Genomic DNA, 18989 nt, shown 5'->3' with positions numbered 1-18989 from the left:
AAACTGCTCTTTGAAATCTTCGGTTCAATTATTTTATCTTGGCATTTCTTCTATTTGCTTTAGCTACTCTCCACTCAAATGCAAGTTTCAGAGTCTTTTCTGTCATCCATTTTGGTGTTTTCTTCTTTTGTTGTCTTTTTAGTTTCCTCTTGCTTTCTTCATGGATGATGCTCTTGATGTCATTCCACAATTCTTCTGGTTTCTGGTCATTGGTGTTCAATACATCAAATCTATTCTTTAGATGGTCTCTAAATTCAGGAGGGATATATTCCAGATCATATCTTGGCTCTCATGGACTTGTTTTAATCGTCTTTAACTTCAAGTTGAACTTGCATATGAACAGTTGATGGTCTGTTCCACAATCAGCTCCTGGCCAGGTTTTGGCTGAAGATATTGAGCTTCTCTATTGCCTTTTGCCACAGATGTAGTCAATCTGATTCCTGTGTGTTCCATCTGATGAAGTCCACTTGTACAGCCACCGTGTGTGTTGTCGAAAAAAGGTGTTTGCAATAAACAAGTCGTTGGTCTTGCAAAATTGTACCATGCGAGTTGCAGCATTATTTCTGTCACCAAGAACAAATTTTCCAACTACCAGTGATTCTTCTTTGTTTCCAACTTTTGCATTCCAGTTACCAGTGATAATTAGCACATCCTGATTGCATGTTCAGTCAATTTCAGACTGCATAAGTTGATAAAAATCTTCAATTTCCTCATCTTTGGCTTTAGTGGTTGGAGCATAAATTTGAATAATAGTCGTATTGACAGGTCTTCCTTAAGTGTATGGATATTTTCCTATCACTGACAGCTTTGTACTTCAGGACAAATCTTGAAATATCCTTTGTGATGATGAATGCCACACCATTCCTCTTTAAACTTTCGTTGCCGGCATATGGTTGTCTGATTAAAAATGGTCAAAACCAGTCCATTTCAGCTCACTAATGCCTAGGATATCAATCTTTATGTGTTCCATTTCATTTTTGACAACTTCAAATTTTCCTACATTCATACTTTGTACATTCTATGTTCCAATTATCAATGCATGATTGTCGCTGTTTCTCCTCAATTTGAGTGGTGCCATGTCTGCAAATGGAGGTCTCGAAAGCTTTACCTTATCTATATAAGTAAAGCTGGGTTTACTTTGATTATGCAGCTCTTGCCCAGTCCTACTTTGAGAATTTTCTAAGCTAAGTGACTCATCTTCCTTCTCTATATTGAACAATGTTTCTGGACTATTCAAAAACTTGCACAGTAATGTATCAGGCAGTGTTTCTCTGCTATTATTCATAAGGTTATCCCTGGCCAATTCTTTGCGAAGTGGATGGTCTCCTCCTTCTTCCTAGCCTGTCTCAGTCTGCAAGCTGGGCTGATACCTGTGCACCATGTGCATCCCACTGGGTTTGAAACACCAGTAGCACAGTCTCAATACTCACAGCAATATGTCACCACAGTAGGACAAACTGACAGACAAATTTGTCTCCCTTAGTTGTTGGACCCCTCCAACCACCCTTACCTGGATCCCTGCAGCTGACTCCTTGATCTATTGTAATCCCCTTTGCCTTTTCTGTGCACTCCCTGCCTTCCCACTTTGCTGCTTGTGGGGCATGGCATGGGTTCCCTCTTCTCACCTGAGTCCCTGCGGCTGACTTCTCGATCTGTGGGTATAGGCAGTTAGAAACACTGTGATGTGGGTATAGGCAGTTAGAAACAATGCACCCAGAAACTGGAAGTGAATTCACAGAACCTGAAAAAGTAATGAAGGTGGGGGATTTGGATATGCAACAGAACTGTCTTGTACCCTCTCAGAGCTTTTAGGGTCAAGAAATCTCTCATGAGTGTGGTGGCCTTCTGATGGGAAGGAAAGGTCACTACTTAGGTCAAAGTCACAATTTTATTTTGTGAATAGCTACTAAGACAATAGCAGTAAACAGAAATGAATCCATCTTTGAAGACCAAATACCTACAAACCTGTTTCAAGCTTTAGCCTCCCCAGTTAATCTTCTACAGACATGATCTGAATGTGTCTATGATATTTTATTTAGTGCATTAGTGGATGCAGAAGGAATCAGTTTCAGTATTACTCCATGCAAAAGGAAAAATTTGGCAATTAATATTCAGAATATATAGGAAGGTTCCTTAAAAAAAGAAAAGCTGAGAGATCTAGTTCTACTTCTGAAGGGGTATAGTCTTTTCATTTGTAACAAGAACTTTCAGAAAAGAGTGGCTTAGAAGGAAAGAAAACATTTCCAGGAAATTCTGGTATCTCATTAGCATGGAGGATGAAAATATTATTATATGTAATGTAAATTTGGGAATTTTTTTAGCTGAATTGTTTATTTATTATTTTATTTTATTTTTTATTGTAATTTGGGTGAAAGTTTACAGACCAAATTCATTTTCCATATAGTAGTTCACATCCACTTTGTCTCATGACATTGACTGCAGTTTCCCACAATGCAACAGCTCTCTTCCCACTTCCTCCCCATAGTTACCTCTCCCCTGTGTCCTTCCCTCTAAATTTGGAAATTTTTAAATTTTCTTTGGGGAAATATAATACTAAGAGTTTCATGGATATTTGTCAAAATCAAAATGAAATATTTTGGTTGCACATATACCCAGTTTTGTCTTTTAGTTGAAGATGTATCATAACAAAAACCTTCTGATGACTCAATTTAAATAAGAAATAAAGAGGTATTGGAAATAGTCAGTTTCCAAAAAGCTGTTAAGGGTTTTTGTCACATTAAAAATTAATTCATATTTGCTCAAGGATGATATACTTTAAGGCATAATTATTTCTGATGTGCATCATTACGGGGTCTCTTGAGGAATTAGAAATTACTGAGAAGTAATTTTGAATATTTTGGAGATAAGTTAATAAAAGTATTTATCTGTGATTCATGACTTTTAATCATTCTTGTCTGGTATAAGAACCAATGGGAAAGAAAACTTTGCCTGAAGCCACTGGAACCCATTATTATAAAAAGTCAAGGAAAGGTTTATTCAGGAAAGTAAACTCACTTTGTTGGTTACCAGGAATGAGAGGGAAGGGGAGGGAAGATCTCAGACTAGTTGGGGCTCACATGTTGATTTGGGTGAGGGAAGGGACAGTATGGAAAGAGTCTGTGACCATCATGGTGACATTGGGGAAAGGAAAGACACTGAAACCTACACAAAAATGTAGACAACAAGGGCTAATACTATTACATGCACAATACTGCAATATCACTAGCACCAAACACCAGCCTATAGATTAAAGCATAGACAGGTGAGATCAGGTGGGAGTAGACGAACAAGAATACACCCTAGACCAAGGACAGATTTGGCTGAAGATGATATTACATATGCACTTGTGCTACAAACATAGCCACATACATTACAGAAGCAAGGAGTTCTGGTAGTGTAGTGCCTAAGGCATTAGACTGCTAACCAGAAGGCTGGAAATTCAAACCCACCAGCCACTCCTTGCAAGGAAGATTGGGTAATCTACTTCTGTAGTGGTACTGCCTCGGAAACCCAAGGAGGGATCACTATGAGTTGGATCCGACTTGACGACAATGAGAGTTTGATTATAGAAACAACGGAAGACAGGGTTGGAATAACTTGTCAGAGACAACCAAATACCTTGTGAGAGAGAATTACCAGTCCTGTGGACTCGGTAACATGGTCTCAGGAGACATCATGTTCAATTGGCACAACATAGTACATAAAAATTTTGTTCTACAACCTACTTTGGTGAGTAGCAACTGGGGTCTTAAAAGCTTTCAAACAGCCATCTAAGATGCAAATATTGGTCTCCTCTCGTCTGAAGCAAAGAAGAGTGAAGAAAATCAAAGTAATCTAGAAAAAATTAGTCCAAAGATAAGATGGACAACAAGGACCTTAGCCTCCACAACCCTGAGACTAGAACTAGGTGGTACCCGGCTGCCAATGCCAACCACTCAGAAAGGGATCAAATCTGGAGTCCTTGGATAGAGTGGAAGGAAAAATTTGGAACAAATTTAAAAAACACAAAAATGACCAGAATTGCTGGTTGAACACAGATTGGTGAAACTACCGGGACTATGACCCTAGGTTATCCTTCGGGCTAGAAATGGACTCACTTATGTGGATTGGCTTTCAGCCCAACAGTAGAAAGACCTACATGCAGAACACCTACCCTAGGTCAATGCACCCCTTGAATCAATCAGCCATGAAACACCAGAGGGGTAACATTCACATAGAGTGAAAGCTGGACAGACAGGAATGCATAGATAAGAAGGGCACAGGGAGGGGGTGGTCACAGGGAGGAGAGGGGAGGATTGTTTTTTATGGTTGGAGGTGGTAACTGGGGCCATTAAATTAAATGTGCATGAACTGTTGAATGTAAAACAAGTTTGCTTTGTAAATTTTCATATAAAGAACAATTTTAAAAAAAATTAGGAAGGCTAGGTTGGGCAATCCTGCTTCCGTAGTGATACTGCCTCGGAAACCCAAGGAGGGGTCGCTATGAGTTAGGGCTGACTCGATGGCACATAACAACAACAACAACAACAATTGAAATGATGTAGCATTTCAATACTTATTATGATTGATGGAAAGTATCATAAATGGAGAGCTCATTGTCCCTTTGCTATTGTGCTTCCCTGTGATTTCAGTTCACATTCACTCTGAAATCTGATCCTCCATCATAGTTTTCATGTCTGTCAATCAGAAGCAGCAGCAACAAACAGACTGCCTTTGAATGGAACTCCAGTGAGTCTCAGCAGCAGAGGGCCCTGAGCCACAATTTGTTTCTTTTGATTATTGGCAGATTACTGTCTGTGCCATCTCTGTGATGTGACTGTTTGAGCATATTAGTTATGCCCTCCTCTAATTATTCATGCTTCCAGCATTATCCATTCAGAATTTATGACCATAAGGACAGTGGATTAGAAGCCTGAAGAATTGAGGCTTAAGTCTGCTGCCACAGATTTACTGTTATTGTTTTAGGTGCAAAGTATGAACAGGCAGAACGTGCCACTTCAGTTGCTGGCTTAGTCCATTTAGTGGAGAATTATCTGAGAATGATTATATTTCCCCAACAACATCTGGGAAATCAAACACAGGGAGTTGTCAAAAACTGAGATTTAAGCTTAAGCCTATCATTCCATATCTGATGGGCATCACTCCATATCTAGTGAAAATCTAGTGCTTGCAGTGTTAAGGGCAGACTTAGAAGAATACTTCCAAAGTGTGTAGCAAAGGCATTCTCACTTGTTATTTCCATTTAACACTCTCCAATTTTCAGTTAGTTGATTAAAGAGAAAATCATTTACTAATCATGTAGCATATATCCCTGCTAAAAAGGCTTACATCTTTTCTGTTACATGATCTCTTTTATTTTATGTTATTATTTATGACCTGCTGGCTTTTGTGATCTTTTGCTTCTGATGTTTCTGCATCTCTAAGGTAGTTGGTAATTAGATACTCTTCATCATATCGTTTTGCCATCTTTGAATGGCCTTTGAAGACTTTTTTTTTATTTGTAATAAATTTCATATTATCTGGTCTAAGGAAAATAGGAAAAATTACCAATAAAGAATACATACAGAAGTTCTCTTTTAATTTTTAGTGGAGTGATACATTTAATCTCCCTTTCAGTCTGTCAGTCAATAAATGTTTATTGAGTCTTAGCAATATATCAGGGACTTTGCTAACTACTGGGTCAGGAGGACAAGGACACTGATGCATTTAATCTTACTTGAGTCTGTCAGTCAACAAGTATTTATGAGTCCTGACAGTATGCCAGGGATTCAGACATGGAAAGACATAGTTCATGGAAAGATATAGTTCTTTTATAAGACAAGTTCTTTTATTTAGAGAATTTATAGAAAAAATAAAAATAGTAAAGTAGGAATAAGATCTGGTGGCTTGCATGTTGTCATGCTAGAAGCTATGCCACAGGCATCTCAAATACCATCAGGACCAACAATGGTGGACAGGTTTCAGTAGGGTTTCCAGACTAAGACAGAGCAGGAAGAAGGACTCAGAGATCTAATTCTGAAAGTCAGCCAATAAAAAAACATATGGATAACAATGGGACACTGCTTGATACAGTGTTAGAATATGCAGACGTATCAATGATCATGAAGATGGCTCAGGAGCAGGCAGCATTTTGTTCTGTTCTATGTAAAATTACTATGAGTTGGAGCAAACTCAATGTCAATTAACACCAACAGTAATTCTAGTGGAGAGCTAGGCCATATGCCATTCAGCTCTTAGAGAGTTAGGCTTTAAATCTGCCAGGACAACATGGGAAGGTAGCTTGGGACCTGAGGCTTGATGCATGGAAAGGAGTTTGCTAGGTGGATGCGAACAGGGAAGGGTCATTCTACTAATTGGAAATGACATGTTCAAAAGCACAGTGGCCAGCCTGCCAGAGCCTTCAGGATCAATCAGTGATTTTGTGTTATTGGAGAATGATGTGTAAGGCAAGGAGTGACTAAAGCTGAGAGCCATGGTTGTGGGAGGGTCAGGTCATAAAGACCTATATATGCTGTTCAAAGTGGTTCATATTTTCCCTCTCAACCAGTTATGAGAAGAGTGGTTTCCCTTCTAGGAGACATCTGTTCTGGTTAAGAAAACAGGAAGGAGAATAACCCACCAGCCACTCCTTGGAAGGAAGACTGGGCAATATACTTCCGTAGAGATACAGCCTTGGAAACCCAAGGAGGGGTTGCTATGAGTTGCAGTCAACTCAATGGCAGTGAGTTTGGTTTTCGGTTTAGTTTGCAAATAATCATATAGTGGTGAGGCTCAAACCCAGGTCTTTATGCCCCCAAATCTTTCAGAGTTGTAGCAGATGATTAAGTTTTAGGTGGTGTCCCTTGTTTGCTTCCATAAGATCATAGGAACTAAGAATGCCATGGATAAAATGTATTTATTGCCATAGACTTAAAGTGTGAGTGGTTTCTCATGAGTAAGTTGTTGCATTGTTGTGTATGCCATTGAGTGTATTACAACTCAGCAATCCTATAGAACTGCCCCATACAGTTCTTAGGCTGTAATCTGACAGTTATTCTTAGCAAGCTTGTGCAAAGGCAGGAAATTCTGAAGTTCTGATGTTATTATTTGAGGGTACAAGCAGAATTCCAGATAATCAAGATTCCAAAGTATGGAAGAAACAGTGAGGGAATATTGTAAGACCCCAGATGCAGCTGCTCAAGATAGTGTCCCTGCTTAACTCCCAAGGGGCATTATTAGGCATCAGCAATAATTTCCAGTGTCCATTGGGTTGCTGGATGCATGGCTCTTCCAGTATGTTAGTATGAGAGACCTTCTGGTCTCTCAGGTGGTATGAAATTTCTGACTTTATGTGGAAAAATTATGCCTAAATTGTGGTAGATTCTGTGTTGGAACTATGCAGGGTCACTATCATTAAAAACTTGATATGCCTCTCCTTTCTCTTACGCCTTCAGGAGGTTGTTGTTGTTGTTGTTATGTGCCATAGAGTCAAACCCAACTCATAGAGTTTCTGAGGTAGTATCACTATGGAAGTAGATTGCTCCATCTTCCTTCTGAGGTTAGGATGAAGTAAAAAAGGATGAAAGCAGGTTTTGTAATTGGAAATGGCAAATATTGATTCAGTGGTCTTATATCATATTCAAATGTTATGAACTTCATTTTGAAGAAAATTTCAGTTTTATTAAATAGCTATTTGATGCACAGCCAATGCAGCTGGAGGATAGTAATCCTAATATTGATTTTAATAGAACCTCTGGTGGTGCAGTAGCTAAGGCATTAGGCTGCTAACCAAAAAGTCAGAAGTTTGAACCCACCAGCTGCTCTATGGAAGAAAGATGAGGCAGTCTGCTTCTACAAAGATTTACAGCCTTGGAAACCCTATGGGGATCACTATGAGTCGGAACAACTTCATGGCATACAGTTTGGTCTGGTTTGGTTTATGACCTCCTTAGAACTCCAAGACATATTTAATTCTCCTTTTGTTAACACTTCCCACTATCTCTCATTCACCTCTGCTTTTCAGAGCCTTGAAAGTAGAGTTTCACTAGCCCATCTATTCATTATTGGAGAATTGCATTGAGAAAATTCCATGTCTTCCTTTCATGGCTAAAATTAGTACCAATTCGATAGACTGGAGTTAAAAGTTTCTAAGGAGATATTGTAGTTTTTTCTTTATTTATATTTAGATGACTATGCACCCTAGTTTATCTGTTTTCTCAATATAAGTGTTAATAGTATGGCTAAAGTATTCTAGTTAGGACAAAAAAATTATATGATTTCCTATAACAGTTGCTGTGAGTGCCCTAATTATATCCCTCTGACCTCACCATTTCAGCATGTTCTTACTGACATTACCTGCATCTGTGTGCCAGAGAGTTTTTCCCAAAACCACAAAAACTCTAGGCCCACTGGAATTCTGGAGTATTAACACCCTACCATAAACCAATATCTAGTAGGAACTGATGCCACAAATACTCCACCTCCTTTGCCCCTTAGGTGCAAAAATTCAGAGATCTGTTTTACATTTCCAGAGCATCCCCACAGAATTAAGTACCAGTTGTTCCCATTAGTAGCTGTCTTGGTAACATAACCTTTATCGTATACCTTCCCCTCCCTATATCATTTCCCAACTCCCCTGCCAGTGGCCTCTGCACTCTCCAAATAAACTGTGTGTACTTGACTCCTAGTCTTAGGTTCTGCTTCTGACATTACTCAAGCTGTAACATCACTGGAATTGATTATTAGTGACAGAGGTTTGTATAACTATACTTGCCTGAATATATGATGATGTGAAATACAAGTCGATTTCCCATTTTCCCCAATGTTCTTTGGCTAATTAAATATGTAAGAATTTTGAGGATATAGAAGAAATCATCAAATTCTTCCAACTAGAATATTAATTTTGTTAACTTTAAACAAGTTAAACTTTAAACAAGTTAAACATGGAGTTATTTGAAAATGCACGGTCAAGTTTCATTTGGTTTTGCCATATGAATGTGTAGTTATTCTAGCACCACTTATTTAAAAGATTTTCTTTTCCTATTTCATTTCATTGGTATCTTTATCAATAAATAATTGACTTTATATGTGTGAGTCTATTTCTGGACTCTTTTCTGATCCACTGATCTATTCTTTTAACAAAACTAGACCACCATAATTATCTCCAGATGACTTTACTTGGCTATCAGTGTTGAGAATCACTGTCTTAGACAGATCAGGATTCATTGCCTGAGTCTGAATACATTGCTGATATAAATGAATTTGACTTGTAGTCACAAAAACGAGGGGACAAATATTGACTGACTGTTAATAGTATCTGCCCTATATATATTTAAAATCCATATTATATTAACACATTTCTTGGAAGTAGGATTTTTATCCTACTCATTCCATAGAAACTTTTTTCCAGGATCCTCCCATGAATCCTAGACAGCACCATCTTTGCTATTATGAGGTCAACCTTTTGGAGATATCTGAGTTTTCCAGAGAAATCTTATGTACCTCTCTTTCAATGGTTTCCAAAAAACCAAAAAACTAAACACTGCCGTTGAGTCAGATCTGACTCATAGCGACCCCTCCTTGGGTTGCTGAGGCAGTATCACTCTGGAAATAGATTGTCCAATCTTCCATCCAAGGATTTGAGAACCCCAATATGATGCAACTTTGAGAAATTTTAGCCCAGGCCACAAATCATTCACACATATTAGGATAGCTTTTTGCTGTTCATCTTGCATATACTGGGGTTTTCTGAAACTACTTATTGTATAAATTTTAAAGTGATTCTTAAAGTCCACTTTAAATTACAGTAGATGTAACACTTGTAAGGTCATTGCCTACCTCGGAATAATTACTAAGTCTTTGTTAAATATTTCTACTTTTTGTTATACTAGTTCTGATTAAGTAACCTCTAAAAGTATCCAAGCTAGGATTAACACTAGTTGTCATCTTGTTGATTCTGACTCATGGTGACTCATGTGTGTTGGATAACTGTGCTCAAGTGGGTTTTCAATGGCTAATTTTTTAGAAGCTGAAAAGCTTTTTTTTTTTTTTTTTTCTGAGGCACATCTGGGTGGCCTTGAATCCCCAACCGTTCACTCAGCAGTTCTGGGTGTTAACTGTTTGCACCACCCAGGGACCCAAACTAGGATTGATTGATGTTCTCTCAGGCTAATGTCTTTTCTCCAAATATTGTTCTGTTGTTTAAAACAAAGTAATTAAGAACACACTGACAATGACTGCCTTTGTTAGAACCTTTTTAGAGAGAGATTTATCAAGGAAAAAATAATATACACTTATACACAGTGTTATATGCTACTTTTTTCTGATTACAGATCTTTAGGTTTTTAACTCCTTTTGATTGTGGTTCAAAATTATAAATTTTAAACAATTTTAAAACTTCAGTCTAATAGGTGGGAGCTCTGGTAGCAAAGTGCCTAAGGCACTTGACTGCTAACCAGAAGGTTGGTGGTTCAAATCCAGCAGCCACTGCTCGAAAGGAAGATGAGACAATTTACTTCCATAGTGATACCACCTTAGGAACCCAAGGAGGGGTCGCTATGAGTTGGGTGTGTGACTCGACGTCAGGTAACAACAACAGCAACAACAACAGTCTAGTAGGTTGGCTTATTGTAGATAAAACTTTCAAAAGCTTTTTTGATTCAAATAATAGGAAACTTTTGCAGAAGACCCCTGCATATCACACATTCAAAACTATCTAAATTAGCAGGACATGGGAAAATGATGTGTTGTGTCTTAGTTGCTGAAGCTTCACTTTATCTTGAGTAATAACATTACAAATCAACCTAGAATTGAACCTAATTGCACAATATTGCGTTTCCTTTACCAATTAATCCAATGGAAGTTTGAGGTAATATATATGAAAAATGCTTTGCAATCTGAAAAGCACTAGGCAGTCGTTAATCGTTGTCATTACTGTATTGGAAAAACTACCTATGGCCACACAGAATGAAGAAAAAGTCTTAAGAGTGAGCAAAGAACAGCTCAACCCTTAGGCAAGTACTTTATCATCAAAACGTTTTCCAATGACTGTGATTTATAGCAGAAGAAAATTAATTCTTAAGCCAGTGTTTTTCGAAGTAGAGATCTTGGCCCACGAGTAGGTTGTAAAATCAGTTTTTTGGTTGAGTACCATCAGCATTTGTAAAAAGTGAACAGTAGAATAGAATTTGATGGAATATACTTGAACATATCAGAGAGAGTAAAGATAGACACTGTTTTGAGAAGATTTTTAGGTATACATACATATCATTAAGGAGCTCTGGTGGTGCAACAGTTAAGCACTCAGCTGCTAACTGAAAGGTTGGCAGTTTGAATCCACTCAGTGGCTCCAAAAAACCCAAAAACCAAACCCACTGCCATCCAGTCAATTCCGACTCATAGCGACCACCATTAGGTTTCCAGAGAGGTAAATCTTTACAGAAGTAGGTTGCCTCTTCTTCCTTCCACAGAGCAAGTGCTAGGTTTGAACCACCAACCTCTCTCAGTCACCCTTAGGCACTGCACCACCAGACCTCCTTACACCAGTAGCTCCAAGGGAGAAAAAAAGCTGTGAATCCCCTGCTCTAAAGATTAAACCAAAAACCTATTGTCATCAAGCTGTTGTTAGTTTTGAGCCACCAAGATCACAGCCTAGGAAACCCTGTGGGGCAGTTCTGTTCGTTACATTGGGTGGCTGTGAGTCAGAAGCTGACTGGATGGCACCAATCAAACGATAGTATGCGTGTAAATACACAGGCCTGCAAACAGCTGGTGGAAATAGAAGACGTTCTTATTGTGAATCATTATTAACAAAACTAATAAAAAAACAAAACTAATTCAGTAACAATGCCATAGTTCTGATACTTGTTAAAAATTTTTAAGAATGTTATTGTTGTTCTTGAACTTTAGCAGTTATTATATTGAATTTAAATTCGGACACAAAATGATAAGGATTTTATGCATTGGGTGTTTATCATGGCGTCCCTGGGTGGTGCATAGAGTTAACATGCTTGGTTGCTAATCCAAAGGTTAAAGGTTTGAATTCACCCAGAGCAGTGTTGGAAGAAAAACTGGGCAGTTTACTTCTGAAAAATCAGTCACTGAAAACCCTATGGAGCACAGTTCTAATCTGACAAACACGAGGTTGCCGTGAGTTAAAGTCAACTTGATGGCAATTGGAGGAGGATGTTTATCATTCTTGAATCCAGATACAGACTAAAGGTTTTACTATTAATATTATTTTAAATAAAACATTGACTTATGAAAAGTAACTAGCTATTCAATTCAATTTAACATATGTCTATTGAGAATTGAGCCCTGGTGGCAAAGTGGTTAAAGCTTTTGGCTCCTGATCAAAAGGTCGTTGGTTGTAACCCAGCTGTGGAGAAAGATGAGGGCAGAATGCTTCAGTGAAGATTTACAACTTTAGAAGCCCTACAGGGGAGTTTTACTCTACTCCTAAAGGGTTGCTGAGTTAGAATAGACTCAGTAGCAGTGGATTTGGCTTTGTGTTATTGAGAATTAGGACTACACAAATATATACTGAAGAAAATAAATTAAAACTATATACTTACACTTTACATTAAATGACAGTTTAATGTCTGCTGAGGTATATAAATGTTTCATGAATAGATGATTTTTACAAAGCTGGCACAATTTTTTAAATGTTATTTAAATCATTTTTACATGTATTTCCCATAACAGACACTGCATCAGTTAGCTGTTGCTATGTCTAAAAAATGTCGTAACTTAAGCAATAATCATTGACTTAGTCCCCATTCTGTAGTTCAGCCATTTAATCTGTGCTATCTTGGGTGGTTCTTCCAATCTTGGTTGGCTCCTTTTGTGTACTACCAGCCTTGGGTCTGTAAGCAGCTCTGGCTGTGACAGTTGGCTGGATGTTGTCTGAGGTACCATGGACTCTCATCATCCAACAGGTTAGTCCAGACTTTTTCAAAAGGCAGAGATAGGCCTTTGAGAAAGAAGTAGAAATAGGGAAGTCATATTGAAGCCTAAATCAAAACTGACACAGTTATCAACTCTGCTACATTCTGCTGGCCAAAGCAAGTAAAAAAGTCAGCCTAGATTTAAGGAGAAGAAAATAAACTCTCTTTCTTGATGGGAGAAGTGACAAAATCTTAGAGCAAAGGGCAGAAATCAAGGAAAGCCTCATTTGAGACCTCAATGAAATCCATCTACTAGTTGCTCTTTTCCACTCTACTTTTTTTAGTGGAGCAGTGAAACCCTTTAGGTCACTATCCATAAACACTCTTTTTTCTGTTTCTCTTGGAGTTTCTAGTGTCTAGTAGAAAGAAGATTAATGTGGAAATTAATCTAATCCATACATTAATAAATAGAACATTTATTTAAGCTGGTCAAGTTTTTCTCAATCTGATTGCAATAAATATTATGCTTCTAAAAGTCTAATATTTCTAACAAAAGGAATGTGTTTGTTCTGAGAAATTGTGAAGTTTGCCTTACTGCATAAATGCTTTCCTATAAGGGTGTGAGTAAATAAGATTATAAATCAAATAGGATTTTGTAATTTGATCCATAATTTATAAGGATCTTTTTCCATAGATGTCTCTATGAATCATAGTTTTTCAATGTTGTTGTGTGCCCTTGTTTCAATTCTGATTCACAGAATCACCAAATGATAGGGTAGAAATGCCTCATAGAGATTCCTAGGGTATAATCTGTATGGTAGCAGATCACCAGGTCTTTTCTCCCACAAAGTTGTTGCTGTGTTGTTGTTGTTATGTGCCGTCGAGTCGGCCCCGACTCATAGCGACCCCTCCTTGGGTTTCCGAGGCAATATCACAAGTAGGATTGCCCAACCTTCCTTCCGAGGAGTGGCTGGTGGATTTGAACCGCCAGCCTTCTGGTTAGCAGTCAAGTGCCTTAGGCACTATACTACCAGAACTCCTGATGTACAATTTAGTGACATTGATTACATTCGTAGAGCTGTGCTACCATTCTCACTCTCCTTTTCTGAGTTGCTCCTCCCTCATTAATGTAAACTCACTGCCCTCTAAGGTTTCTTATCTAATCTCTTGTCAGTTTGATCCCATATAGCTAGTTCTTAAAACACCATAATACTCAAGGCAGACCTTTTTTATGAGTTAAGTTATTATTTGGTTTTAAGATGACTTCATGGGACATTTTTTATTTAAGGTTTAAAGATTACCCCAAGGCAGTAGTTTCAAAGGTTCATCTAACCTCCATGGCTTCAGAAATTTGGTTCCATGAGAATTTGAAACTATGTTCTGCATTTTTGTCCTTTTTATCAGGAGTCTTTTATGGAATCCTTGATCAAAATTTCAGTAATAGTAGCCAGGCACCATCCAGTTCTGGTCTCATGGCAAAGGAGGCAGTTGTTCATGGAAGCAATTAGCCACACTTTCCATATCCTCTTCCTATTCTTCCTTCTTCCTCTGTTGCTCCAGGTGAATAGAGATAATTGCTGTGCCTTTGATGGGTGCTGGCTAGGTTTTAAGACTCCAGGCACTATGCAACAAAGTACGAGATAGAATGTTGTTATTTGCCATGGAGTTGGACCTGACTCATAGCGACCCCTCCTTGGGTTTCCGAGGCAGTATCACTACGGAAGTAGATTGCCCAACCTCCCTTCCAAGGAGGAGACAGAATAGATAAAATTAAACAAATTATCAAGCCAATTAACTGGGTTGTCCCATGAAATCATGACCCTAAACCTCCATACCAAGGAACCAAATCCCATGAGATGTTTAGTTGTACATAGTAGCCTCAGCAATTACCCTTTCATTGTTGTTGTTAATATACCTATCACACAACTTTTACCAATTCAGCTTTTTATAGGTATATAACTTATTGACAGCAATTATAATAATTGGCTGTGCAATGCTACCCTTAATCAATGGGATTTTAAAACACAATATTGTATTTATTTAACTCATACCTATGTGAACCTTATTTCTTACTCATTACCAGCTTGAATATATTCTTTTTGTTTTTCTTTCTTGTTATTTGTAGCCTTTTGAGACTGAATCTCAAATGCATTAGTCTGCATTTGAGATTCATCCATGTTGTTGCAGTTATCAGTAGTTTACTCCTTTTCATTGCTGAGTTGTGTTTCATTGCATGAAGGATCACAGCTTGTTTATCCATTCCCCAGCTGAGAGACAGTTGTTTCTAGATTTTGATAATTACAAATAAAACCACTTACTTATGTTTTTACTTGTTTTGGAGGAGCTCAAATGAGATGGTAAAAGGAAGTAATCGATGGAGGAAAAGTTTTTGCCCAATAAACTATTTGAAATACTTTGGTATTTCACAAAGCTTTGGATGGCACATGATGTTAGCACAAAATCATTACATTGATTTTCCTGAAGTTGAATCTAGTAATTTTGTGGTGTGTCACACAGATTATGTAACTTCCAGGTGTTCTGTCCCTAAAAAGAAGTGTGCATGTGGAAAATATTCTATAAATTCATGTAAAAGGAAATTAAAATGAGACTCTTCTTATGTCAGTTTTGGCTAAGGCCTAAGACAATGGCTGCTACATTATGATCACCAAGACTGGCTGAGAGGCTTGGAGAAGCCAAGAAAAGGGAGCAAGGAGATTAATGTAGGACTTTTGGGGAGAGCAATAATGTTCTCTGATTTACATCATACACCTCTAGTATAAAGAGACAGATTCTAATGGGACCATTTTCAGGATGGCGTGTGACCAAGCGAAGTCACTTAGATCTGGTCCAAGGGGCTACCTGGAGGGATGAGCTGAACCTAGTAGAGAAGGTACTAGAATGATCTCATGTCTCATGCTGAGGAAGGAATAAATGATAAGCTAGAGAACAGTGTATCATGCTTATCAAAAGATCTGCAGGCAAAATGTCATGGGGGAAGGGTTAGAATCTCCTCTGGCCATATCTCCTTTACCAGAGGAGCTGTATCCTTCCTCATACTACTGTGGGAGCTGGCTGCTAGTAACTTAAAGCTGCTGTCAGCAGCCTTGTAGGACTGCTCTTGGCTGACAGGAGTCCCCTCACACAGAAATGCCTTGCAGCTTATGCCTCCCACCAATCTAGAGGCTACCCATGGCCAGTGACTGACAGAAATGGGGGCATAAAGGCTCAACCCTCTAGCCTCAGGGCCTGACAACCTCTGTGGTGCCATTCACACTTTAGATCCACATGGCATATGATGAAACATCACATCTTTGCCAAGCTCCTAACCTATCCTGCTTCTCTCTCAGTCCCTTAGTAGTTTCTCCTAAGAGGTCCCCTCAATAAATCCTTATCTCAGACTCTAAATCTAGGGAATCTGACTTAAGATAGTGATCTCTGAAGAAGCCACAAAAGCATGAGAGTGAGAGAAAGACATACACAGAGAAAATGTTGAGAGAGAGAGAGAGAGAGAGAGAGATAGAGATTGAGAGATTGAGAAAAGAGGGAACATGAGAAACATACCATGTACATTAAACATCTATTTGCTTAGAGAGAGTAATGCCTGTACCAATCAGGTAAGACATTTTCTGCCGCCCCCTACACACCTTTGTTTTATTTCTTTTCCCAGTACAGCTCCACAAAGTATTAGAAACCATGTTAGCAGGGTAAGGAAGGACATGATAAATCATACATCACTCAACCATACTTCTTTTCTTACTGTAAGATTTCAGGTTGTGGTTGGCCTGAAGCCAAACTTAACATGAAAGTTGAAACCTTAACATGAAACCAACTTGACTTTTCCATGATGCAAGACATTACTGTCTGAGGGGCCTGTGAGAATATAATCAGAAAATTCATGGAGCCTGCCTGAGTTTTCATTTAGGATCTAGAAAATAAATAACTCATAGATCCATTTAAAGGGCTTGTGTAGGAACAGAAATAAGGTTGCTTAATAATTGTATCTCATGAGTCTTGTTTGGTTATTTATTGCACTGGAATAATTGAAAGGACAACAATCTGGATATTGACAAATGAATCTGGTACAAAGTTGGATGACAACAAACCTGATTTCCTTATGAAACCAAGGACATGGACATTCTAAATAGTATTAAGGTTACTGTTCAGTGATGTGCATCCTAACAGATACACAAGACCCTATGTGTTGTCCATCCTGGCATCCCAAGGACATTTCTAATAAGGCACTCTTAGCTGCTTTCTTCTTGGTAGCAGTTTGGTCTTTTTCCTTCCCTTCTTAGCATAAGAAACACAAAGGTACTTGAGGAAAGATAGAGTGAGGAATTTGTGATCCACAATGTTTCTAGTTTATGAAAATGCCAAGGAGGAAGAGAAACAGGAAAACATAGCTTAGAGCATGAAGTTAAACAGAGAAGAGTCAAATTAAGAATTGCCTACAGTCTATGGAAACCATAGAGTATAACTGGCTCTTTTAAATATCTAAATGTAGTTTTATTTTCTGCTTTTGTTTCTTATGTCCTCCAAAATACGTAGTCCTTCAGTGCTTGACTGTAACTGAAAGGTCAGCAGTTCGAACCCACCAGCCATTCCATGGGAGAAAGATGTGGCAGTCTACTTCTGTACAGTTTTACAGCCTTGGAAACTCTATGTGACAATTCTACTCTGCATTATGGTTTTTCTGTGAGTTGAAATCAACACAACTGGCAACAGGAATACAGTGAAGAGATAATAGAGTCAGTGTTGAAAGCTGCTTGCCCAGATGTCCATTTTTGCTCTGTCATTGACTGCCTGTGACTTTGGGGAGGTCACGTACCCTCTAGCCCTCATTTGTTAAAAGAATTGTTGTTAGTTACCATCCTGTCAGCACCAACTCATGGAGACCCTATGCATAACAGGACTAAATGCTGCCTACTTTTGCATTTCCATGATTGGTTGCATATCAGATTGTTGTAATCATTAACTGGATGATTTTCAAAAGTAGGTCACCAGGCCTTTCTTCACAGTCTTACTTAGTCTGGAAGCTCAGTTGAAGCCTGTTCCGCATCATAGCAACACATAAACCCACATAAGACCTGTGATGGCTGAACATGAGGTGCCATTGCAGGGATTCAAACCTGGGAATCCTGCATGGAAAGCAGATTTTACCATGGAATTATCAGTGCACCCATGTTAAATGGGTTTGAATTAATTAATATGTCTCCTGAACTAAAAAATGCAAACCTACCGCCATGGGGTCTATTCTGACTTACAGCAACTTCTATTGGGTTTCCAAGCCTGTAAATCTTTATGGAAGTAGATTGCCTCATCTTACTCCCATGAAGCAGCTAGTGGGTTTGAACAGCCAAATTTCTGATCAGTAGCAAATGCCTTACTCACTATACCACCAGAGCCCCTTAATATGTTTACAGCACCTGAAAATGTGCCTGATAACATAGTAACTGTCATAATAAATGTTCAGTAAATGTTAATCATTACCCTCAACTAAATTCTTGTTAATTGGGAAATAAAAATGACTTAGTTAATGAAAAGAGCTGAGCATAATATTGCCAACAAAAATTTTACTTGGTCTAATGTTATTTTAGGAGCTCTGGTAGCATAGTGGCTAAGGCACTTGACTGCTAACCAGAAGGCTGGCGGTTCAAACCCACCAGCCACTCCTCGGAAGGAAGGTTGGGCATTCCTACTTCCATAGTGATACTGCCTCGGAAACCCAAGGAGGGGTCGCTATGAGTCGGGGCCGACTCGATGGCAAACAACAACAACAATGTTATTTTAAACTAAAAACCAAACAAAACTCACTGCCGTCAAGTCAGATCTGGCTCACAGCGACCCCTCCATGGGTTTCTGAGGCACTTTCTCCATGGAAGTAGATTGCCCAATCTCTGAGGACTGGCTGGTTCATTTGAACCACCAGCCTTTTGGTTAATAGTCAATTGGTTTCAAGTGCTAATATTTCCTGAAACATGACATCAGTTGACTCAATTTAATTAGGTAGAAATTTATCTATCATATACTCTATTTAACAAAAATTGAGGATTCAACCTTCGTTGTATTTCAAACTGCCAAACTTTTGGCTCATGATCAAGTATTTAACTATTTGTACCACCCAGG

The sequence above is a fragment of the Orycteropus afer genome, unplaced genomic scaffold, assembly GCF_000298275.1.
Source record: "Orycteropus afer afer isolate SDZICR_OR568_19922 unplaced genomic scaffold, OryAfe1.0 scaffold00567, whole genome shotgun sequence".
Lineage (NCBI taxonomy): Eukaryota > Metazoa > Chordata > Mammalia > Tubulidentata > Orycteropodidae > Orycteropus > Orycteropus afer.
The sequence above is the reverse complement of the archived record's forward strand: the minus strand, read 5'-3'. Positions refer to the sequence as shown.